A 26,535-nucleotide genomic window follows, 5' to 3' on the forward strand; every position below is an offset into this window, starting at 1 on the left:
CGGTCGGTAACAGTATATTTACCGAAAATCGGCCGTTACCGACCGGTATTAGGCTTCCTACATATGGCCCATAGTCTTTAGTTTGCTGGGATAACCCTGGCCACCAATAGCACTGTTTCAGTAAAGAAATAGTTGCAGCAACGCCTGTGTGCGCAGAGCCCAAACCCTCGTGTGCGACTAGTATTAACCCTTGCCTAAGATCCATATTTTGTATAACTCTATCCCCCACTCCAGGAATCCGAGCATATGGAATGTTTTGTGCATCTAATTTATTGGAGTATTTGAGTGGAAATGTTTTAGCTACTGCTGTGCTGCCTTTTCAGGATGAAATGACAGCTACCATTATATCTCCGACTATTCTCGTTTTCGAACGAGTCAGCGCAGATACGGAAGCTGTGCGAACAGCCCCTTTTGCAGCTTCATCAGCCAATGAATTCCCTTCAACGTGCACGCCATCACGTTGATGACTCAGTGTATGGATCACGTGAGTCCTTGGTAGTTCGGATTTCAATTCCTCTACCTGTTCCCATAGCATTTTGTGCTTTATTGTGCCACCTTTTGCGTCTTTAAACCCGTTCTGTTCCCAATGCTGTAAGTACTCATTGTACGACTGTACACGGTAAAAAGAATCACACACGATTAATGTGGGGAATTCGTGATCCGGATTTTTTAGTGCATCATCAAGTCATCGTCAGTCAGATAAATATCATCCACATATGATAACACTTCATCAAATTTGTGAAGTAACTCTGTTACTCTTGCTGAAAATACACCTGGGCTGGTTTTATACCCTTGTGCCAAACAACAAAATTGTCGCTGGGATCCTAACGCACTGAAGGCCGTCAGATACCTGCTTTCATGCGCTATATTTTGGCAGAAAAATCCATTTGAGATATCAAGGAGGAGTTACATCTATGCACACTTGACGTGCTATGTGACGTACTGCAATGCTTGACCCCTGCTGTAGCAGGCAGCGATAATGTTATGTCTCCAAGCCAGGACTTCTAATCTGAATCTGGCTCACCGTGTGCTGGGAACGAATAGGGAACTTTTCCTTCACTTTCCTCTTCAAAATAACTTTTGCAAATTGACACTTTCTATCTTGAAGCATGGCCTTCTAAGTACGCTTACAGTAGTTCAACTTGTGTGATCGAACTCGTTTAGAACTGTGATTTGTGGAACTTTACAACAATGTTAAACATTACCAAAGAACATTATCCTCGTTTTTTAAACTGTTTTTAAATGAATTTTTAAACGTTTTTAGAAACATTTTAAATGACTACTTGATAATTTTATGCACTGACACCGTTATAAATGTGTATTATTATTGTTAAGTATAAGGTTGAGTGGGTGTTATATTTCATATCGGTACCCTAATATAGGTCCAGGGAACATCGTACACCTTTCCTACATGAGCTCCCATTATTTCATATGAACAAGCCTTATAAGGACATAATTCCAAATAAGGACAGAATGCTTTATACGGACATCACGCCTTATAAGGGCTGCAGCCTTTTATGGACTAAACCTTTCACCTAGTTCCATGCCGAGAGTTGGTTTTCCCCAATCGATATTGCTAAGACGTCATTCATAGCACATATGAATAATTGATGAGTACACTCCCCAGGAGGTCTACTTCACCTCTCCCATTGACTCACAAGGTTTAATACCCAACGTCATCCTCATACTGAATAATGGGTAACACACATACATAGACTGTATAAATACAGCACCTCTTGCTATCAGAGAGCAGGAGGGAACCGAGACTTCACAGCCGACACACTGACCAGAGATGCTGCAGCTCCGGCATGCCATCGCTCCAGCTTACAGTGGTCTGACGATCCCTTGCGGGGTGTCCAGCTCAAGTCCAGGACGAAGTCCCACACTCTCACTATTTCAGGTATGGGGGTTTGACTAAAGCCTAGTGGGATTCTTGGCTCTTAGGCTTTGGCTATATAGCACTTACTCACATGCTAGGTACACTTAGGCACATCTAGTCAGGCATCTTAGGAGTACACACTTCATTTTATAAATGCATTTCTTATTCATGTATATGTTCATGACTATTGCAAAATGGTAGAACAATACTATTCCTTTTTATTCACTGTACTACTGGTTCTATATCTCTGCTACTGTGGTACAGTTGTAACAGCGCACCTATTCTACATGAGAAGAACTACTGTACAATAAATTCTTATTGTAAACGCCCTGACTGTTTCTTCTCTGTATCTCTCTGAGAGAAAAAACAAACATGCACGAGTGACTGGGTGAAAAGTAATATATTGTTTCCACGAGTCTGGGGTTATTGTGTTCTAAGGTTGCCAAAAACGAATCTCTCAGATAACAGGAGATTCTTGTGGCACTGCGAGCTAGCTAATGCAACCCATAGGTTAATATATGCGGCGGGGTTGTACAAAGTTAGTCTGCCACCAGACCCACAGTATATGTTATCTGGAAACATCGTAGGTCCTGCATTACAGGGTACTATAGGAACTACACTACATTGGTGAGAAATTGTGCTGGAAATATTGGTGAAGGTTTGAAGAGATTCTGGTCAGTCTCAGGCCTCTTGCCTCTTAGCTGGGTCCAAAGGCTCATTGGGCTAATGCATCCACTAAACCTTCTGACAAAGCTGGTGGATGATCTGTATTTGACCCCACGGTTTGAACTCTGGCACTTAACTCAACCTTTCATCCTCTCATGGTTGATTAAAAAGGCAACTAATGAGTTATGTAAAAATGAATATCTGTGTTCACCCTCTCTTCCCAGCCCGACTCTCTGAGAAAATCAGGCATCAGGTTTGCTTGCTATGCTCAATTGTGTGGTGCAATGCTCTGTACGAACTTATACCTCACCACAATCACCAGCCGCCACTGATCCTGTCACTTTATCTGACTCTTGCCGCAGGCACTTTTTCTCACCCTTGCTTCCTCTGCTTGCCATAGTTTTCCTACCCTTCTCCCTTTCCTCCTGCCCGCTTTTTTTGCCTTTCTATTTTTTGCTCAGGTCAAAGTAAAATAATAAAGTAATATATAGTCCCGTTACACAAAAATGAGTGCTATCTCCCACCACCAGCACAAATGAGGCACTGCTACTGATTGCGTGTGGTGAGTAGCCTTAACCGAAATTTCACTATGAAGCTAATTGGAAAATAGTAGTGGTGTATGTTTGAATCCAAACAAAGAATTACCGAAGCAGCATTTCTATGGTTCCAAATTTAGGCTCAGTTCCCCGTAATTTATCTATTATATCACTAATACAAAACTTGCTGCTGTTTAAAAAAAATTTTTATTATGGGCAGCTCCCTATTTTGGAAATATAATTATGCGATTTACTTTGGCACCAACAGATAGGGTGGAACGTATTTGGGGTTTTATAGTGCCAGGCCAATTTAAATAGGCAAACCATGTGCCGATTAAACGTGGGCGAACTATCTTTGCTGTCATCCTGAATGGAGAAAAAACATGTTATTGGTTCAACAGAACATCCCCAATTGTTTACATTACAACAAAAGAAGTCTTTAATTTAGATTTAATGTAAGGTAGTTCTGTACTATTTCAGTACCAGAACTTGTAGTAAAGAGCAGACTTCCTAAGGACAAAAGAAAATTAGTCCCTGGTCAGGTGCAGCACGTTGGTGGAGGTTTCCTACTTGTGTCCCTCAGCAATGTTTACTTGAGAACAATTATTGTATACCACACAGATTGTGGCAGAGAATTTGGGTAAGAAAAGCCTGTGGTTTTATAGTGAATGTTGTAAGCTCTGGGGCAAAAATTACAAAGGTCCCTTTTGATGACCTCATCTGCTGATATCTCCTAATTGAATTGATTATATTTATGAATTATTGGCCATCACTTCTCTAGAATCTATAAATTTGAAGAACTTTACTTGCCAAAGGCATTAGTATAGTCTGGAATGTTATTTTAGTGTGTATTATGTACTAGAAATGTACTGATAAAGTTGTGAAATTAATGCAAAGATGTTTTAAAATGTATGTGTGTCTTCCGTTGTATTTGGTTTTATTGTGCCTAACGTAACGTACATGGACATCAGTTAAGATCGAGGGGGGTGACTGTGGCAGACAGATTTTTTACTTATTTATATTGCATACATTCTATGTAAAAAGACCTTGATCGTTTCTTGAAATATACGAAGCAATAAAAATAAGAGATGTTGTTAACAATTAAACTTTGCATTGTATAAAATTTCAATTCAAGTTACCTATCATTTTAATAGTCCATTTAGCAAGACAAGCTAAAATAGATAACCGTGTAGCTTGTAATGTTGATGATTATCAATATTGAAGGTCCCTTTCAGAACCAAGACTTAAAAATGACTATTTGAAATGTAAAATTCCAAAAAGATGCACTGGCCATTTGGATGGTCATATTATCTTCATGATACTCCTGCTCACTTAACTCCCTAATCCTATTCCGTCATACGTCTGAGATCAGCTCTATCTTCCTACCCTGGAGGTCAGGAATGTTGCTCTTCAAATATTCTGTGTCCTATTGGATGATTGATTTGATCCCCATCACCCAGTTCTTGCAATATTTCATACTGCCACCCTCTATTCCCTCCTGTATATATCTTTTCCTGAAAGCGTACTGGAGGCCACCACCAGGTGGTTAATAAAGCTTTACAAAAATCTTTTTCCTTCTGTCCACAGGTAGGGTGAAATCCCCCAGAATATGAAGAACATTCATTTTAGAAACTGTACCACAGTCTTCAGCAGACCAGGCGATTTAGCAGGTTTTTAACACATGCAGAACCAGAATTTCACCAAGGACATGTAATTGAATTTATATTGAAAATAGTGGTTATGAAACAATCACTAATTTGCTGGATAGATAATGTTTACATAGCAAATCAGTCAAGCTCAATGCACAGCTTTTCATTTGCTGAAAAAGATGGGTGACATGATTAATATCTACATTTGCTTATTCTAGGTATACAAATTTAATTAAAAATCCTTGTTATGAACTCACTTTTACAGTGACTTCTGTTAACCTTGTATAATGCACTCACCAGATCTCTAAACTTGATTTGGTTACGTACTAGTTTGCCATAAAGTCACTCAAAACCGATCCTGTCCAATCAATGGCTAGTTTACAGTAGTGTTGAATCAAGTGGAAAATCCAATCAAATAAAAAATTATGACAATGTTTTCACAAATTCAGCTGCATAATCTATCTGTGCTTGGTTGCCTTTTTAGTGTTTGACCGCACTCTTACATTCAGGACTCATTCCCAAGGGTAGCACTGTGGAGGAGAAATAAAGAAGTGGCCATGTGTTCATCATGGTCAATGAAAGATTTCCTTAATTGAGAGTATTTACTGTAACTCGTTTCAAGTGTTCATTGTTGCCTTTGTCAGTATCATTGTGCAGCTGCTTTATAAAGTTTTTTTCACAACAAGGTCAAACATGGATACAAGTTGGATGTATGGACTCAACCCAGTAGTGCTTTTTCACTAAATCAGAACCTTTACTTATTTTTTACCACACTATGGGAGATTTTTGCAGTGCAACTTAAAAAAGTCTTTGACCATGAAAGGATGTCCATCCCAAAATATGGCAGCACTGTAGAACCTTCCTAACCTGGTCTGCAAAAATAGTGGATTGATGCAGGCCGTTGTCTAGCCTGTGGGAATGAGAGAAGGTAATATTGATGCTCTCAGGAATCCTATCTCACAATTAACCCAAAGTTGTGTCTATTACTATAATATTGCTGGTCCCCAAAGCATTTATATCACACACGTATAACTCCACATGCTGAAGCACCGTCTCATCCCATGAATCCTGCTACCCTCCTACCCCAAAGAAGCGCCTCCACTTCTGCCTCAAACCAAGTATAATAAATGGTAAGCAGCAGGATCCCATTCAATCTACCAGCACTGTTACCCTGTGAGAGCACCTACACTGCCACCTATATCAGACTTAAAAACTGTACTTTAATTCCACTGACATCACTAATCTGTGGGAGCTCTGTCCCATCAACTCATACATGGCTCCCATCCCCCACTATGCCTACTCACGTCCTTAAAGTTCTGGCATGAGGGACAGGAGGACAGTTCCAACCACCCAGCCCTTCCTAAGGCATTTAAATAACCAATAAGATATTTTCTGGTGCTTCCACACACTCTACACAAGAAATAAAAATAAAAAGTGATTTAGCAGATTACATCAATTTAGGTTGTTGGAATATCATGGAAGTGAGTTGCACTGTCATTAAACAGTACACCAACAGTCTTTATTATAAGGGTAACTATCCTAAAATACATGTCTGCCACACTGTAGGAAAATACCTCTTTTTGTGTGATCATTCCCATTTTTGTGGACTGATGCTGCTGTTTGTTTGCCTCTGTGGACTAGGAGTATGCGAACCAGGCCCTAGTGCAGATGCTATGACATCTAAAGCATGTCAAAATTGGCTGTACTCCTAACTTACCTATATATCCTTAGTGTATGGTACCAAATGCACCTCGGGCCTGTAAGTTAAATGCTTCTAGTGGACTGCAGCACCCATTGTGCCACCCACTATAGTGACATTAAAAAAATGATTGTACGCCTTCCATAGGAGCCTCACTGCAGCAGTTTTAAGACTGCAATTCGACCTGTCAAAATATACCCTCTGATAGGCCAAACCTTCCTTTTAAATATCAATAAGTCACCTCTATGTAGGTCTTATGAGCCCTAAGGCATAGTGCCTCAAATCTAAAAGTAGGATATGCAGAAATTCAATGTTACACATGTCCTTACAGAGAAAAAAACACAAAGATGTTTTTTACAATAGCGAGGCTGGCTTTCACATAGGAGGGTACTAGATTACATTATTACATGTAATAATGCTAATGTTGGTTAGGGCATAGGTAGAACTGTAATTCAAAGTCTCTTTTAACAGTTAAATCAAATCCAATTTAATGGTAAAATCAAATTTATAATAAATATTAAGGAAAATGCACTTTTAGAAAGCTGACTTTCCCTATCCAAACCTCTGGAGGCCCAGTTGTCTGAGCTCCGACAGTCACCTGGCAGCTGAGTAGTTCTCTTGATGAGGTGTGAAAACTGCTCCTTAGGCCTTAGGTGTGCTGAGGTTTTTCTGTTCCTCTGGCAGCATGACCATCTTTCCCCCCATTGCTTAGGGAGGGGCCAGAGGTCACCTGAACCCACTAACCAGTTCCAGGCATAAATGTGACACTTCAGACACCCTCTTCAGAACACTACTGGACCTGGGGAAGACAAGAAGGACTGATATAGATTTCGGCGGATGGGGCACTACTTCACAGCGGTGACAGATGTCCCATCGGCTGAAATATAAATTCCATTAGGGGTTTAAATTTTGGTGGACGGAATATCTATCATTGTGGTGACGGAGTAACCCGTATGCCAAAATAGAAATCATGCACCTAAGTTTGAATATGGAAATCTTTAACAGCCGAAGGCGCTAAACGTATATAGCTGGCAAGTGAACTTCCTCGGCAGAAATGTTGAAATTCTCCCACTCTGAGCTTTACTGGCCAAAGGTCAACAGCTGCACTTGGACCTCATCCGATGACTATCCAACCTGGTGGAGCCAGTCACGGCCATAGCCTGCTGCCTTTCCCCAGTGAGGATTCTTGACTTCTAATTCAGAGAATACATTGGAAAGTAAAACGTCCAACTGGAGCGGACCTGGTTTCAGTATCTTACACACAATCATTTTGTACATCATTTTGTTCATTGAAGTATACTCATTCCCTATTTTTATAAAGATTGGAAATGTTATTGTGCTGTGTTTTTGACTTTTTAACTGGTTTGGTACTTCTAAATACTTTACATATTTTCTTAAGGTAAGTCTGTCTGCTTGGCTTATAGATACTAGGGGCTGAACTCTAGTTTAAAACTGAAACTTTTACTGGACCTAATAAGAATGGGTCCATTATTCCTTGTGGTGAATTAAAATCCATAACAATAATCCACTTTTTCATACACTCCTTCAACAAAACTTCATGTCCTCATTGTATCATCTGTGTTGGTCAACATACAGCATTTCCATAGGTAGAATTAGTAACTGTGCATCCCAAGGTACAAACAGTAAAAAACAGTGCAAATAGTAACTCTTCAAGTACAATCTAAATGGGCTACATCACAAACTGAAAACTTGTTACCAGTATCAACTAATCCGAACCTTACTTTTTAACAAGAACTACAGAGAAATTACTAGACTACAAGAAATGAAAGAGGGCAGAACAGCACCAAAGGATAATAAAAGCCTATATTAAAGTGGCTCAAATCTGAACCCTGATACTGTCTTATTTCATGAAAGAAAATCTAACACAGCTGACCATGTAGAAGTCATCATAGAAGAGCCTGAGCTCATCTTGATGCGTAGTCTGATCCAAGACACAAAATTGAATGATCACTTCATATGGATTTAACCAGCCTTTGATGGGATATGAAAAAGGTTACAGTGAAAATAATTAAGACTAAGGATAGGATCAGACTCTAGGAGGACTCTAATATGGTAAAAGACAAAGCAGGCAAAGGGTTGGAGATCAAATTAAATGAATGTCATATCAAGACACAGATTGTTTGGCCTTTCAGAGGGAAGCAAAACAGACAATAATACCTTTGGAAAATTCCAAGGCACACATATCTATTTGATAAAAAGAAGCACAATGTCAAGATACTTTGAAATTGAAAGGGCACACATAGTGGCAACACACCATATAAAAACACAAAATGCCATAGATCAGCAATGTTTCGGCTGCTCCATTTCCAAAACTCACCCCTATTTCTTCTATGTGCTATGAAGAACACAAAAGTTGAATGGGAAGGTCAAAAAGTATCCTTTGCCCCATATTTTGTGAAGACAGTGCCAGGAAGAGGAATGATTTTTTGGATTCCAGATGAGGAAGCAAGAGATTTGCAATGGCTTCACAGACCCATCCAGGATGTCAGTAACTTGCAAAAGGAAAAAGTATACCTTTGAAGATCCTGATGAGCTGAATCAGTACCCAAACGACCTCAGCAAATCTGGGGGGGACACTTTGGGCCTGATTAACAAAGGTCACTTTCAATTTTGAGTAATTGACATGTTTGAGTAAGTTTACGTGTGTTTTTGCTTATTCACAAAGTCTGAGTGTAAGTTACTACTGAAAAAAATGCAGTATGCCCAGCATCACACATGGCCAACCACTGGTATTGCAACACCGTCCCATAAAAAATAATAGAGGTAGAGATTTGCAATAAAACCCCTATAAGAAATAATGTTAAAATAGTTACAAATATAAATACATACAATTTATTGTAAAAATTATATATAAATAGTACATATATATTATTTCATTTTAAAATATGTTAATATCAATTTTTTATTTAAAAAATTAAGTCACAATAATCTTCATTGATATATAATTAAATAAATGTTAATTAATTCTATACATCGCTTTTAATATTATGTTAACCCCCTGACTAAGGGCATTTCCAGATAAAAATGCTTTGAGGATTGGGTAGTTAATTATTCTTAAGGAATGAATTGTTGAATAAATAATGTGATGACAATGGCATAAACACATTTTTTTTGGTTTCATGGAACATAATCAAGTAGTGTTGATTCAGTAATCCTTCAAAGTAAAGAATTTATAAAGCAAGTACATCTAATGAAACTAAGAAAGTAATGCACCAATGGGTGACACAGACCCAGAGGGTGGCTCTACAAATCATTGCACTTCGAGATCCTGCCACACTCTCAGACTCCCATTGTCCTCATGTACCATATCATTCCTATCCCTGTCACACTCAAGGTCCCTGTCACCCTCCTCTTCCTGTCACTTCCTTAATCCCTGTCGTACTCTTAGACCTTGCCGCACTCGTAGTCCCTATCAGCCTCCTGTTACACTTTGAGCTTCCTGCGCCCTGGCATGGTTTAAACCACTCCCAACTACAACTCCCACAATGCACCCTTCCTAGAAATCCAGTAACCTTGTTTGTGTATTGCCACAGGATCTCACCTGACTCCAATTTAAGTGTGATTGGCCAGAGATAAAAGAGGGCCTCTCCCTTCACACAGTGCTTGCCTTACTTGTTTGTTGTGTTGGGCCTCGCCCCCTGACCTTGATTCTCTCATTCAACTTACTTACTCACCTTGAATGCTACCGGACAATCCACCTTCCTGGGAAAACATCCTGAATCCTTGAAAGGAGTAATCTTTGCTTCCCATCGGAGGATCACAAGTGTTTTCTACATCCTAGAAATCGTCTTTCTCTTTAAACGCGTTTGTGAGCGCTGAAACTTGAGGCTGTCTGCCTCTTCCCCCTGCTCATTAGCGCTGACCGCCTGCAGCAGTATCTGCTGCTTTCCTTTCCCATGTGTGCGCGGAAGAACAAGGCTGCCTGCCTCTCCTTGTTTGTTTTAACCGCCCGAAGCCAAGACAAATGTTTTCCAGTTTCTCGAGTCTCTCTCCGCATTGATACTTTGTTTCCTGATTCCTTTTTGACTTGCAAGACCTTAAGCTGACCTCCGTGAAAGCGGCAGACGTATGCCCCAGCTTCTACAAAGAAGAATCTTTTCCTCCTTGCACATGGAGTGCACAGACACAATATTGTTTTTACTTTAACCAACATAAGAAGAGACTTATTTTTATGTGGATTTAAACCATTGTTTATATGCTCATGCCTGTGCTATCATGATCACAACCCTCACCTATTATTGCGAGTATGTGATGGTACACAAACAAAGTGTAAAATAATTAATTAGTCTATTACTTATTGCTTGTTAGCCTTTCTGGGGAGATAAAATTAATACATGATATTGTTTCTCTCTTCTTTGTTATTTAATGTTTATGCAGTACTTGGGTAACAGTATTGAGGAACATTACTGCATCTAACAAGCTTCACTTATTGTCTTCCCCTGGTGGTCCATTCTGGTGTCTCTTCTCTCCCGGGACAAAGTAGCCAATACTTGAGTGATTCATAATACTCAGTTTGGCGCTGCCTTAAGTGAGAGTGGGGTGGATCCACGCTCTTCTGCAAGCCTGAGTTAAGTCTTGACACCTCCCTATCCCTGCTGTCTCACTACCAATATCTGCGATCCTTCCATCCATGCCACCTCCCTAAACCCTGTCAGTGTCCCCAACTGTGCCCTTACTCCTCGGTCACTGGTTTAGTGATTCTGAAAAACAAGTGTTCAGCAAAAGATAAGGTGAGTTGCAGCAGGACTTTCTTGGAGAGGGAGTAACTGGCCATAAAAGTACTGTGATCACACGGTGAGGAGATAAGTGGAGGGCAGTGAAATGGCAGTGAAGCGACAGAGTAGTACAAAAAAGATGGAAATACATGTGTGAGAAAGAGATTGGAGAGAAAGAGACCATTTATATTGCAGGGATTTACGCTTTCTGACAATGAGGAACTGCATGTTCTGGTCTCAGACACAGCACCTGACCAATTATGAGACCAGGACTCAACAGCACCATATATTCCAGAATTAGATATATCTGGGATGGAATATAAATGAACCCTACTCTTGCGGGGACCAGAGTGGGTGCAATATGTTTCTTCAATGTAATGAAAGTCCTGGATTTACTTTGCATTGCAAACCATATCTGATTGCATTGCCTTGCTGCACTCACAGTGCAATAATTTGTGCTGGAAAGTAGGGAGATTGCACGGGATACCGGTTCCAGCAGCAATTTCTGGGCCGCCGTCTGACTCAGGAAAATATGCTGAATTTGTCCTGCTGTCATTTTCCTACACCAGGACACAATTCAGGAGCACAAACACATTGCCTGCATTCGGTTCAGTACAGCAATGTGCAGGCGGCCAAGGAACTTTCGTATCTTAACTTCCAACCAAGCACAAACAAAGGCCTGATTTATAGAGCCTTCAGCCCTCTATTTGTTCGAGTATCATCTGGGCTGAGAGCCACCTAGATCTTAACATAGACACACCTTTCACAACATGTGCATTCATGCTCAGACTACTGAGTCTGGCAGTCCAGAGAATTCCTACTGGGTCTAGCAGTCCAAAGAATTCACCATGTAATGTTGAAGATGTTCCACTTTTAGACCTGGGCTTTTACACACAAATTTACAGTTTTTCCCCCAAACTCCCTCGTTCCTGTTTCCAAATGTTTGCGTAGGAGTTACACAGAGAGTCTTCAAATCTTGCACTACCCAGTGTTCCTCTATCCTGCTTTGTCCCTAAATACATTGAACAACCTGTCATTGGTTCAACCATTGCAGCCTGATGCCTGTAAACACTCTCTTTTTACATCTGTATGAGGCAATAGCAGATTTAACAAGACCACCCCCCAAGTTAGAAGAGAGGAAAAACTTTATATTACCGCCACATCATCGCAGCTTCGAAGCGCTGTAAACAGTAGGTCTTAATATAACATAACTACACTGTACTTTGCATCTCTGATTCAACCCTATGGCGCTCACTTCCTGTGAAATGTATGTTGCACTCAGATGGAACCAGCAGGTGACTTAAACCAGCAGTCTAATGTAGAACAACTTCAATGATAAGATTCTGCTGCTGTAGCGTATTTTTCATAATTATGGTTTTAATATAGTGCCATATCAGCCACTATCTACTGCGTATTTTCTCATTTGTAAATTTAAAAAAAATCGTGTTTCCCACTCAGATGAAAAGTTACTATAAAATGCCTCACATAAGGTGCAGCAGCGCAGTGCCAGACACTTTGCCTGCATCCTCTCATTTGCTAATTTATACATTCAGGTGTCAAATGGGCACTAATCAGGTGGAGTGTTCACACGGGCACTAATCAGGTGGAATGTTCGCGCAGACAAAATTAATGCTTCGTCACAGTGTGTTGTCTGGGGCGGGAAGAGGTCTGCACACTTTGGGCCCGACTCCATCGCCGACTTCATCAGCACACACTCTCTCGCCTCCACGGACTACATCCTCCTCGGGGACCTGAACTTCCACCTCGAGAACAACAACGACTCCAACTCCTCCACTTTGATCGCCAACTTCGCCAACCTCGGACTCAGACAACTCGTCACAACACCCACCCACTCCACCGACCACACACTTGACCCCATCTTCTCAGCAAGGTCCCACGTCTTCTTCAACCGCACCACCGAACTCCACTGGACCGACCACCACTGCATCCACTTCACCTTCCGGAAACCCACCACACACCACCGCACCCAGCAGATGCCTCGCCGCAGCTGGAGCAAGGTCACCGAGGACCAGCTAACCACCGCCCTTGCCCAGAGCCCACCTGCAGACCCGACCGACCCCGAAGCCGCAGTCCGGAACCTCAGACAATGGATCGACGACGGCGCCAATACCCTCGCCCTGCTCAAGAAACCCCCCAACATCCACACCAGAAAGAGAGCCAGCTGGTTCACTGAAGACCTCCAGGCCTCCAAGCGAACCTGCTGAAAACTCGGAAAAAAATGGATCCGTGAACGAACACCGGAAAGCTACACAGCCCACAAGAACGCCACCCGCAGGCACCACCACCTCATCAAATCTGCCAAAAGGACCTCCTTCAAAGACCGCCTAGACAACAACGCACACAACAGCAAAGAGCTCTTCAGCATCGTGAAGGAACTTTCCAACCCCAGCTCCAACACCAATGACATCCCACCGTCACAAGACCTGTGTGACTCGCTGGCCACCTTCTTCCATCGCAAGACCGGCAACCACCAAGACTCCTGCTCCCACGACGACCACCACCCGCACCAACCGCCTGCTCGCCTGGACCAACATCAACGATGACAACACCATCAAGATCATAAACACCATCCACTCTGGATCCCCGGAAGACCCCTGCTCACACCACATCTTCAACAAAGCCAGCAGCACCATCGGACCCCATCTCCGGAAAACCATCAACATCTCATTCGAGACAGCGACCTTCCCGGAGAACTGGAAGCACGCAGAGATCAACGCCTTACTCAAGAAACCCAAGGCGGACCCCAAGGACCTCAAGAACTTCCGACCCATCTCCCTGCTCCTGTTCCCGGTGAAGGTCATCGAAAAGGCCGTCAACAAACAACTGACCAGCTTCCTCGTAGAGAACAACATCCTGGACCCGTCCCAGTCCGGGTTCCGCAGCAACCACAGCACCGAAACTGCCCTCATCGCTGCCACCGACGACATTAGGACCCTGCTTGACAATGGAGAAACCACAGCCCTCATCCTCCTGGACCTCTCAGCCGCCTTCGACACGGTCTGCCACTGCACACTAAGAACACCCCTCTGGAATCCAAGAGAAGGCCTTGGACTGGATCACCTCCTTCCTCTCCGGCAGAACTCAGAGTGTCAGCCTCCTCTCCTTCCGCTCCGAAGCCACCAAGATCATCTGGGCGTACCCCAAGGCTCATCCCTCAGCCCAACATTGTTCAACGTCTACATGGCACCGCACGCCCACGTCGCACAACGGCACGACCTCAACATCATCTCATATGCCAACGACACCCAGCTGATCCTCTCCCTCACCAAAGACCCCCACATCGCCAAAACCAACCTCCACGAAGGAATGAAGGCCATCGCCGACTGGATGAGAACCAGCCGACTGAAGCTGAACTCGGACAAGATGGAGGTCCTCATTCTCGGACCCACCCCCTCGGCCTGGGATAACTCCTGGTGGCCGACCGCACTAGGAGCATCCCCTACACCCACTGACCACGCACGCAACCTAGGGGTCATCCTCGACTCCACCCTCTCCATGACGAAGCAGGTCAACGCCGTCTCCTCCTCCTGCTTCAACACCCTCCACATGCTTCGCAGGATCTTCAAGTGGATCCCCACCAAAACCAGAAGGACGGTCACCCAGGCCCTCGTCAGCAGTAGACTGGACTATGGCAACGCACTCTACGCAGGAGCCCCGGACAAACTCCTGAAACGGCTCCAACGCATCCAGAACGCCTCCGCATGCCTGATCCTCGACATCCCTCGCCGCAGCCACATCACACCCCACCTGAGAGACCTGCACTGGCTCCCCATCAACAAGAGGATAACCTTCAAGCTCCTCACCCACGCACACAAGGCACTCCACAACACCGGACCAGCGTATCTCAACAGCCGATTTAGCCTCTACACCCCCACCCGCCAGCTCCGATCCACAGACAGTGCCCTCGCCAACGTCCCCCGCATCCGAAAAGTGACCGCTGGCAGCAGATCATTCTCCCACCTCGCCGCCAAGACATGGAACACCCTCCCCATCCACCTGCGGCAGACCGAAGACCTCCTAACCTTCAGGAGACTCCTCAAGACCTGGCTCTTCGAACAGTAGCAGCGTCCCCCCCCTAGTGCCTTGAGACCCTCACGGGTATGTAGTGCGTTTTATAAATGCTATGATTGATTGATTCATTCATTCATTGTTACTCGCACGCTCAGCAGGTGTGGGTGAGCACGTCAGGAGTGTCAGAACTAAAGTTGGCAAAGACTCCTCGACGATCTCCTGGGAGGAGCTCTTCACTATGAATACCACAGAACTCCACTCGCTGTCAGTGTTCACCTCAGCTGGCAGAGGGAGGTGAGGGAAGGAGGTCAGCTTCTTCGGGACACTGAGAGGACACGCAACCGGAAGACGGATGAGCTGGGTGAAAGTGAGTGGATGGATACAGGAATCGGTTTATCTGTGGTGCACACAGGCGCACTGCATTTTTTCGCTGACTGCGCCAAAACATTTGCATCAACCCGCTGGTTGGAATTTTTGCACCTGTCAGCCAGAGCTAAATTATTTAAAATGCGTTGCTCGGCTGATACAAATATCAATGCCAATTTGGACTCCACCTATGACTAATAACAGATATGAGTGCAGAGTCCCTCAGCACAAGTGCACCAAGTCCTTCAAAGTCTAGTGGTCATTAGGAGCACTTTGGTGATTTCTCAATAGACTGCTGTCTGCAGTTCTTAGAAGACTTATGGGACTGGGGCAGTGGTGTAAAGCAAAATATAACCCTCCTCCACCGATGCAGAATGTGCAAAGGGGCCCCTGAGTCTCCTATATTCTATATATATTCAAGGGCCTTTGGCTGAATAGGGGCACCCTGAAGGTTTGGGACTCCTATGGGGGTTTGCCATCCCCCATGCCCGGTGCTGCAGGAGTTGTAGGGCCCTGCATTACGCCGCTGCACTGGGGCAGAGTCCCTAAGTAAGGGCCTTATTACAAGTTTGGCGGGCCTACAATGGACGGTGCAATGTGCCGTCTGCTGTAGAGCCGCCCAACCTGTGGTTTGAATGCCTGCCAGATCAGAACCTTTTTATTGTGGCATTCTAAGAGCAGCGTTGTAGTAGGCTAATAGAAGAGCCTACCATGCAGACTGCTGCTCTCAGAGCGCTACCTACACCTTCCTGCATGGTGTGGCACACATGCCACAAAGTGCAGGAACTGGGCGTGCAAGCCCAGAGGTGCAAGAGGGCCCTGTTTGGGCTCCCTTTATTGCCTCTCCGCCACTCTTTTAATGGCAGGCGCACCACCATGAAAAAGGGTATTGGAATGAAAAGGGTGATGGAGAGTCAACTTGAAATATCCCCGGTGGTGCTGCAGCAACACCACCAGCATATTTCTGCCTGTGACAGCTACGCCATTGCCACAGGATCCTCAATCCCAAGTGGCCGCAGCGGTCCTGTGGCTGTCCGACCTTCACACTCGTAATGGGGCGTTCGGTGCCACAGTGTGGTGGTGGTCGGACTGCCACCACGGGCTCGGTGGTCCTATGGATTGCCAAATTCATAATAAGGCCCTAAGAGGTACATGCAAGAAGCTAATAAGCTGTCGCAAATGGGGCGATTCACAGAATCGGCCTGTTTGCGACCGCTAATTCGCCTTTTGGGATGCATTAAGCCCTAAGCCATTCGCAAAATAGGTAATCACAATTTTTGCGATTACCTATTTTGCGAATGCCGAATGCAGTTAGGGAATCGCAATTAGCAATTCCCTAAATGCAATGCAAGAAGCATTCTGAGAATGCGACTTTACATTAAGGAATTGCAAATTGCCATCAACTTCAATGTTTTGTGACCCTTAACCCATCTAAAGCAACGGTGACCATTTACAAATCCTGTTTATGGGACTGACTGCATTGTCTCCCATTCATGCCACAATCAGTTGAAATCTGACAAAACGTGTGTGGTATTGCATAATTAGTCCTAATTTGTTGTCTCATCATGAAACTTAGTAAGCATTTATATGTTTGAGAGTACTAAATAATTGAATCAGTTCTTCTAACCTGGTATCACTCCTGCATGCCCCCTTGGAGCTATGTTTTTGTCTCTTCTGTGTCTATGTAGAAGAAAACCAGCCTACACTGGATATAACAGTACTGGGTCAAGTTTACAATGTATTGGATTTTGACCAGCCCTCCTAAACAGGTATAAACTGTATTGATGATGAACACCACTCTTTATTTGTTTACTGAATCACTTTTATCATATTTTGTCTCTTACAAGCCCCTCGCCTGCACTGGGCTGGAACCATTACATCTTTTATTGAGGGCCAGGGTTGACTCCTTGCTTTCCCTTGTGCGTTGAGTCTGATGTTTAACTTTAGGACTGATGACTCAAGTAGGACTTTAATATTTGTTTACCTGAGATGGCATTTGTATTGCAATGCACTGTGTGTAGATCTTTTGACCATGTATTGGAGAGTTTGGGAATAACTACTTGGCAATGCCACCAATTGGTTTGAGGGGCCATTGTCTTACTTCTGCACTTAGGTGGGAGCAAGTGGGAAGCATGCAAAACCACCCTTTGAGCTTTCTGAGCAGTGGGCACCTGCTGTTTGGTGCCAGAGCACTCCACATTTGCAGTGAGGATACACTGGGCAAAACATGTCTTAGAATCCTTGTTACAGTACAGTCCACCAATGGCTACAGTAGCATTGGTGTGGTTTCTTTGACTAATCTTTCTTTCACTGTTTTACTGAAAATCAAGAAATATTAGGCTCTCCCGTAGAGATATGCATGCTGACTTAGGCTGGTAAAGTCTGTACCAGCATGGAAGTAGAGGAAAAGAGCATCATAGATAAGACTACTGATAAGGGGTAGAGGAGAGGGGCATACGTCTGGGTAAATGGGTATCAGCATTAAGGCAGAGACTGGGTGTGACAAGTACATCAACTTATTTTCAATTGTTCCTTTTCCTTTTATTCCTTTGAATAACCCCACCCTAACTTAATTTCGTTGCAGATTTCCTCTGTCCAAGTATTACCTACTTTAACTCCCATCTATGTTTAACTTAAGCTCTATTATTGTATTTTTTTAAATTGCCCACACTCATTTTTTAATTCACCTTTCATAATTTGAAACCATATACGTAAACCCTAAAACGTCATAAGCCTTGTGTCACTGGTTGACTGGGGTCTACTGTTTTAAGCGGTGAGTGCTGTATGAGGAAAAAAAAAAGTATTAGTGTGTCAAGAAGGTTCATTGAAAGCAAGATCAGCAAATCTCCGCCATAGTATCCTTTATATTAAACTGCTGTTTCTATGCTTGAAGAGGCACAGTACATAATGGGTGTGTTCATGTACAAACTGAAGAAATTGGCTTGTAGTCTGTAGATGGCAGATAAAATCATGGAAGGCTGGCTCTGTATTTCATCTTTCCGCAATGAGGTGTGCTTACTATATATAATAGTCAAGTTACTATTTTGGTTAATGGATTGCATGGCATTTTGATGTGGCTAGATTTTTCACACAACACCCTTTTGGAAAGATTTCATGAACCACTATAACAATAAATGTTACAAATTGGTAGAGAGCTCAAACAAGGAAAACATAATAACACTGTTTCAATTAAAGAACAATTACATTTATTTTTTGAACATCTCTATACAATGTTAATTTCATCAGCTCTTCGTTTTCATTTTGAAAGTTGTATCTTCGGTTAGTACGAAACATTACTTTCAAAATTCAGGATTGCTAGTGTAAGTGTTATTGATGTAGTACAGACAAACAATTTTAAATTTCAATAGAGTCATTTTCCATTCATATCAAGAGCAATAATTGGTTTCTTTGATGTTGTACAGCCAACACATGTTTCACGGCTTGCAGTGAACTGTCGCTTCTTCAGGGCATAATTAAATCTCCTCGCAAGCTATATTATTCCATAGGAAGATCTCTGTAAAAAGTACAAATGTTCTATTTTAGTTCCACCATCACATTAATCCTTTCAAAACGCACTGATTATAAGAAGACGCTGTATACTACTTTTAAGGGAATCCAATGCTTTTTCAAAGCTTTATTCACCAATTATCCTAAACATCCAAATGCACCAATTCATGATCCTGAATTTCAGTTTCAGGGTAAATTCCCTGCATCTCTTCGTTAACTCATAATTCATTCTATTGATCTTCCTAATCTCTACCACATGTTCATAGTCCCACCAGCTGCTCGTGAGTGGTGGAACTATAAGAGAACATTTGCAGTTTTCTGAAGGATATTCCTATGGTAGCGTGAGGAGATTTGATTAGCCCTGAAGAAGCTGCAGTTTACGTCATGCTGCTAAAATTGTGTTGGCTGTACAAAATCAAAGAAATCAAATATTACACTTGATATGAATGGAAAGAGACTGCATTGAAATTTGAAATTGTTTGACTGTACTACTTCTATAACATTAAAACTAGCAGGCAGTGAATTTTAGAAGTAATTATGTACTACTTGTAATTGTTCTTTAATTCAAACAGTGCTATTATATTTTCCTTTTTTTGGACTCTCCACCAATTTGTAACATTTATTGTTACAGTGGTGTCATGAAAATCTGGCACTAGGGATGTTTGTGAGGGTTTTATCAAACCATGTAGGTTGATCGAACAGGGCTGTTTTTTTCCCCCCCAAAACCCTGGTTTGGGCTGTTCTTCACCCTTTTTGAAAGGGCTGAAAGATGTGTGATCAGAGCCTGTATTATCAACTTCCATAAATCTCTGAGCACTAAGACACATTTTAACTCATTAGTAAATTATCCTTAGACTGCAAGAAAGGGATAATTAAGAAACATTAAATGGCCAGTCCAGTGCCAACGATTTTTAATTGACTAATAGCACCAGTAGCATGTTTAGCAAGGAAAGGAAAGAGATGCCTTGAGTTTAACCAGTGAAAACACAGACTAATGACTAATTTGTTAGGAATACCACCTCTACTCCCAATGCCTGCAACTTTTGCTTTTACATGCTGGATTGACACAGAGAATGACATCCCCATGCAGTCAAAAACATGTTTGCAAAACATTTGACATTTATAAGTGGGAAGGCTGGAGCAAAGAAATGAAAAAGACACCAGTATGGCAGGGACAAAGTAATGTTGGATTACGAGAGAGAAGTGGGGAGAAAAATAGATAGAGCAATAGGGAAAATGTGAACAGAATTAGAAAGAGAGGAGGGGAGGTAGTGGGTGGGCAGGGAGAGATGAAGGAAATATTGAATGAGGCAGAAGGTATGAGCCAACCATGTAGGTTGGAGGGAGCAAGCAGAGGTTGAAATTGAAGGTATCTATCAGGAGTGACCCTACTTCACTTTCATTTTACAAAAAAGGCAGTGCCCATACTTCCTGGCAATAACAACTCTTCCTGAACAGTTCATACTGACTTTGAGGTGCTGAAAGGGAAGGAGCGGGTAAAGATGAAACAAGCTCTCTCTCCAAGGTGGCTGCTAGCTGAAATTTCTTTAAATGTGAGGTATTAGTTAATGAGCACATCTAAAAGCCGTTTGGAAGTCTCTAACAGTTTTAATAGATAAATTAATTTAAAGCTTGACAAGGTGATAAAGATAAGGCCTCTGATTCATGGTCTGTCAGAATCTAGGTGCTTTTTTCCTCCCCAGAAAAATAACAATAACCTTGGTTACCTTGGTTATCAGGTGCCATAAATAGCGACTATTAGAAGTCCATGGGAAATAACATGCAGATGTTAGTGCTTATCACACCAAAATCTGCATGGTATGCTAAACACTGTACATTTTTCCCATGTTAAATTCCAGCAGGGTAGACCCGCTGAAACCATATAATGAAGGGTGAGATGATTAACGCACCCCTTAATTTCCCGATGAGATAAATACCACCAAACTCATAAATCTGACCCCTGCACAAACAGTGGTTTACACAGGGGTCGTAAACCACCAACCCACTTGTGCCAGAACCTTATTCTATTTGTGAGGATCATGTAAGGGTGTTACCAGGTGCGTCTGGCCTGCTTTCTTCTAATGGGAACTTGTACAAGAGGTTTTCACTTGCTACAGCGTGATTGCATTTTCCTAAAATTATATTTTGAAAGCCCCTAACCTTCCTTCAGAGAAACATTTTATTTTTAACTAAACACATAACATCAGCTACAAAAGAACTACATTATTTGAGCAAGAATCATTAAAGCATAACATGGTGATGCACTTCTTTCTAAAGCAAAGAATTAACTGAGGCTTTGTTTCAACAGTTCCAGCAACTAAATAGTTAAGGTTCTGAGTTTACATGCTGCGATACTTATGCCAAGCATTATCTGTTTCACATGAGACATTCCTTTGCTTATCTCGAAGGCCAACTGGAGCTTTCAGAATAAGAGCTAAATCATAAGCTGTTTCTGTGTTTCTACATTTTAAAATGTCTTGTTAATTCAGTACAACTTTGTTCTATTACTGCACACATTTAACATTTTTGCAAATTAAAATCACTTTCCATCGGAAGAACAAAATCTAAACTAGCCATATGAAAATCAAGCTATGAATTAATTGTGCAATGTTTTAAATGGGTTACTAAGTGGAAAGTGTCTGACTAAAACCTGTGAATATCAAAGCGTCATGTCTTCACTTTCCAGCACCAAATGTTTACTTGTCACATTTTAAATGCAGTTTCATTTTTCAAGCTCAAGGCAGGTTTGAATGCTTGCGTTCTATAAGAAAAGTTTATGTTCTTTCAGTCCTCCCTCTGATGATTCAAATCATCACACCTCTGAGGATTTGTAAATCATCACACCGAGTTCATCTCACATGTGAAATAAATTTAAAGAACACCCCTATCATTAGTTGGATCAATATATATTTTTCTCTGCCTAAAATACTGCTACTCGTCTGTGGTGTGCGTAGATGTCGTAAATTCATTAGCAGACTTTATTTCCATTGGGTATTTAAAAGAACCCTTTTAAAAGTAGTATGATCAGTATCAGTGTTATTACAAAAATTGAGCACATGAAAATTTTACCTCCATTTCTAAGGCAACACAAGTTTTGTCTGCAATCAGATCACATATAGCAAAGCTCAAAAGTTTGGGGCAGAGTTTTTTTAATAGCTTCTTGGAACGGTTAGTTTTTAGCCGTTCAGGTTTCTAAATAGACAATTCTTAAACCTACTCCGTGTTTCTCTAAAAATGTTAACCCCAACTCTTCTTGTAGCTTTTTCACGGACCTAGGTTAGTCTTCTGTAAAATAAGTAACTAAAAAAATAATAGTATAACAGGACAGTTCCTTTTTTTTCTCAATTATTTTCTTTTCAGCTTTTGATAGTTCTTAGTCATTGTTTCAGCTTTTCTCAGTTCTTTTTATCTCAAGCTTGTAATCAGGGTGGCTCATACAGTCCAATTCCTGCATCACACAGTTCATCCAATGTGACGTTCAGTGCTTTGTCCATGCAATAAGACCATTCAGGTGCTGAATAACTCAGATAGAGCACAATCGATCTTTTGGACTTTTTTAACCCAAGCCTTCCACCTTCGTCTTCACTTTGTTCTGATTCAGACGTTTCAGCTATGGGCGCAAATGCTTTTTCAGGGGACAACTGCAGACTTTTTGGATACCCCTTTAACCAGCTTTATTCCACCTCCACTCGTGGGCCCATAGCACTAATTTTTTCATGAGAGGCTGGACCTGGCTCATTCATCACTTTGATATCAGTTTCATTCACCCAGTTTCCACTTCTTGCTTTTCCAGGTCCACCTTGGTTTACTTTGCTGCTTCAGACTCAGTGTGTTCCCTTACAGCTTGAATGACCCTCTCCGGTGGCCTTTCAACCACTGCTGGCATCTCTTCTGGAAGATGAGCTGTTTCATCAAGGGAAGATGGGACCCTACAAGCATGGAAGGCATGCACCCAGTTTGGAAGGCTACTCCACTTCACAGCAGTCGTTGTGGTCAATAACACTTGGAACGGGCCTTTCCATCTTGGTTTCAATCAAGTATTCAGAAAGTGGTTCTCGATCACAACATCATCTCTCAGATCGAGGTTGTCGCACCGTTCACTGTGCAGATCTTGTGTAGCAACTGCAGTTTGGTGAGTAGCTGTATGAACCACATCAGCCAATCTTTCGCAGCAATATCTTTTCTTCTCATCTGTGATTTTTACAAGTGCTTTTACAGGTACAACATCATGCCACTTCAGTGATTTTAAGACACAGACTTATGGAAAGCAAAACTCTATGGTGTCTTTGTGTTGCTCGATTATGCTTGAAACCTCAGCTTGATAACTACAGTGCAATCCTTGTTCAGTCTGTAGTTCTGCACACATCATCTTCTGGCCCTCATTGATAGAGTGGGTCATTTGATCCGATTTCAGAAAACTGGCAGTCTATACCTGGGGATCGATTTTTGTAATTACACACTTGCTATTATGTGGTTGTCATTTCTTCTGGTTGTGTAGGAATCCAGCATTTCAATGCTATTCCTTTGCATTCTATTGAAGGGACCTTCTGATCTACCTCTGTGACTCAATGTAACGTGTGTTCTTTTCCCTGCATTTATTTGCTGAAATGTCACATTTCGATGACACCCTTCTTCTGCAAGCTTCCTAAACCTTTGGTGGTATCTATTCTTTCTAAAGAGATGTATCATTGAATCCTTCTCCAAGTGTGTATGTCCATGCATGTATCGTGTCATTGGAAATGACAAACTGTCTGGCAACAGTGGTCTCTCATTAGCTGACATTTGGAAGTTGTTTGCATTTTTCTCAAAATCTGTTCTGATCCACCCTTGTTGTTCTGCCTCAAACATTTTCTTGTGCCCTTGTAACTCTTCCAAAGTGTACGCTATTGACATCAACATTGAATAGACCGTGTCCTTCTCAGATTCACATGTGAAATTTCCCTTAAATGTATGTGCGAGGAAGACAAAATATTGTGTAAATGAATTGCCATCTCCCTTTCCCATGACTATAGTGAATCCCATTTGAGTAGTTAGACTGCATGCTATGATAGAGGCAATCATTTTTGTATTTTGTGCTGAAGTAACTTCTTAAAACCGGAAGCTTTGGCAACATAATTCATGGTGCACATGGCATATGCTGCTCCTAATACGCCATTGTAATCTCTTAAACATGGGCCATCTACAAAATGGACATGATTGAGCTCAATCAGGGGTTCATCGTTAGTGTCTAACCTTGGCTTCATGCATTGATCCATGACATCTAGACATTCCGGTTCAGCTTTATCACAAACATTCTCCTTTACTGGCAGTAAACTCAATACATTTGAATGAAGACATGTTTTGATCACAAGATTTTTCAGTAGCAACTCCACAAAGTAAGGGACCATTTCAGTTGCTGGACATTCAGTCATTATATTCTCACTCTGACATCAACCGCAGCTGCTAATTTAAGGAAGCTGGGCATTTATGTGATGAAAGGGTCAAGGGTTGTTGGGAAACACGTCACAAACTTCATTTTTTGGAACAGGCACTGAGAGAGTGCCGCCCTCCTTCTCACTGCAAAATTGTGTATACATTTTTTTAAATAAACCCTTATCCCTAGTGCTGTGGCATGACACACTTTCTCTTTCGACTCTGGGTATGCTTTTGTGCCATTGTTGTCCCATGGAAGCAGATCAGATACATCATTGTGTGTGTCAGCCTCAGTAAAGGCTTAGCCACTAGGCAAAGGTTTGGTGTAGGCTGTCTACAATAGCCAACCAATCCCGGAAGCATCCTGACTTCTCTCTGAGTTCGAGGTGGATTCATTTGGTGAATTGCTTCCACTCTCTCTGGTGCCACCTTTCTAGCTCCTTTTTTCAATTATGTGTTCCAGATATTGATCTTCTTTTTGCCAGTACTCCTGACTATCCTCATGCAATGGCATGGTGATCTAAACCTGACAAAAATCAATAACAGTAAGCCATGCTTTAGTACACGTAATTTAAAAATGTATGTTGGCTCGATTCAATACCATAGAACAACATTGAACAACAATGCTGCTAATCTCCTGCACTATTCTGTACTTCTCATTGGGTTTCTGTAAATCTGTGATCAGAGAGTTACATGAACTTCCAATCAATTCCTTCAAAAGTCCCTCACTCAGGTTATATTCAATAACGGGTGAAATTCCTGCAACTGTCTCTTGTGTCGAATTGTGTGATGGTGTTGCAGAATACATGGCATCTGGTTTTAATTTGACCAAGACTGGTTCTGCAATTTTTATTAATCTAACATATTTCGTTGTTAACTCCAATACTGCTGGGTTCATTGTTCCTTTCAAATCAGAGGGTAATTTTTCAACTGCCATTTCTGAACCAATCCTACATTTGTCTCTTGTTGTGCCATTTTAAACTGTACATCCTCATCAGGAGTCTGATATTCAAAATCATCCGGTATGAAGTAAATTGTGCCGTTTAACTTGCACCACAAATGTTTTCCTAGCAGGCCTACAATGCTTCTGGTAACTTCAGAAAGGGGGGTGTAAACCTTTCACTTACAAATACAGCAGATTGTGGGAATGGGTTCTGATTTTGGTTCTGAAAAGAATTCAAATTTGCTTTGAACAACTGACTCAAATAAATTTTAGGGTTCCCCATATTTGGCGGGACCATCTGGGTTTGGAGAACTTGTGTCATTGGTACCTGTTTCTGAATTGACATTTGCTGAACTGACACATTTTGCATCTGTATTTCTCCCTGTATTTGCACATTTCCATTTACTGCATCAGTTTTAGTCTTTACTTCCTCTTCCAATGATCAAATCTGTTACAAAGATGGCAAAAGGTCATTTGCTTCAGCATTGTGACATCCATACCTGAATTTGGACCAACCAAACCCCCTTTACCTCTGTCCTGTGAAACACCAAATCCTCCTTGAGCACCTTGTACTCCTGCTTGTGGAACCACACTTTGTATCTCATCTTCATTCCCTGCAAACGGCCTATTCTGAAATCCTCTCTGAACAACCTCCCTATAAACCATCATATGTTCCTCCTTGAATTATTTTTACTTCATTTCTTGTCCATCGCTACAGTACCCTTAATCTTTCGCAATCCCATCTATCAACTTTCTCTGCCAATAAACCACACTTTGCTGAATGGGCACACTGATCTGACCAGAAATGATTAATCCAATAACAAATTGAGACACAAAGAATCTCATGTCACTAACATCAGTACACGCTCCCCCGCTGTGTTAAAACTCCATAAACACTCTTTCACAAAATTATGAACCTATTCTTTTAGTTCTTGTGAGCTTCTTTGAATCTGTACCCAATTCAGAACTTCAAGTGGCACTCGGCCCTTCAGAAAAGTAATCACTGCTTCATTTTTCTCCATAAACTACAGAAGATGGTACATTAATGCAATAATGTCTTGTCTCCTCAATTGGCCACTTCACAACAACCTTACATTCCGATCATAATTT

The 26,535-nt window shown here is 42.0% G+C and overlaps 1 protein-coding gene and 1 long non-coding RNA gene across 2 annotated transcripts in view; one reads left to right on the top strand and one right to left on the bottom strand.

Moving 5' to 3' along the window:
* The window catches only part of LOC146798839 (uncharacterized), an 84,732-nt gene extending 74,246 nt beyond the window's left edge, over positions 1–10,486 (bottom strand). The window contains exon 1 of the long non-coding RNA XR_014968772.1: positions 10,125–10,486. This is a non-coding gene — a long non-coding RNA (uncharacterized LOC146798839). The remainder of the gene's footprint in view (positions 1–10,124) is intronic.
* Positions 1–26,535, top strand: part of LOC146798840 (phospholipid-transporting ATPase IC-like) — a 1,543,528-nt gene that overhangs the window by 19,718 nt on the left and 1,497,275 nt on the right. The window lies entirely within an intron of this gene.

Source organism: Triturus cristatus, chromosome 9 (assembly GCF_964204655.1).
Source record: "Triturus cristatus chromosome 9, aTriCri1.1, whole genome shotgun sequence".
Taxonomy (NCBI): domain Eukaryota; kingdom Metazoa; phylum Chordata; class Amphibia; order Caudata; family Salamandridae; genus Triturus; species Triturus cristatus.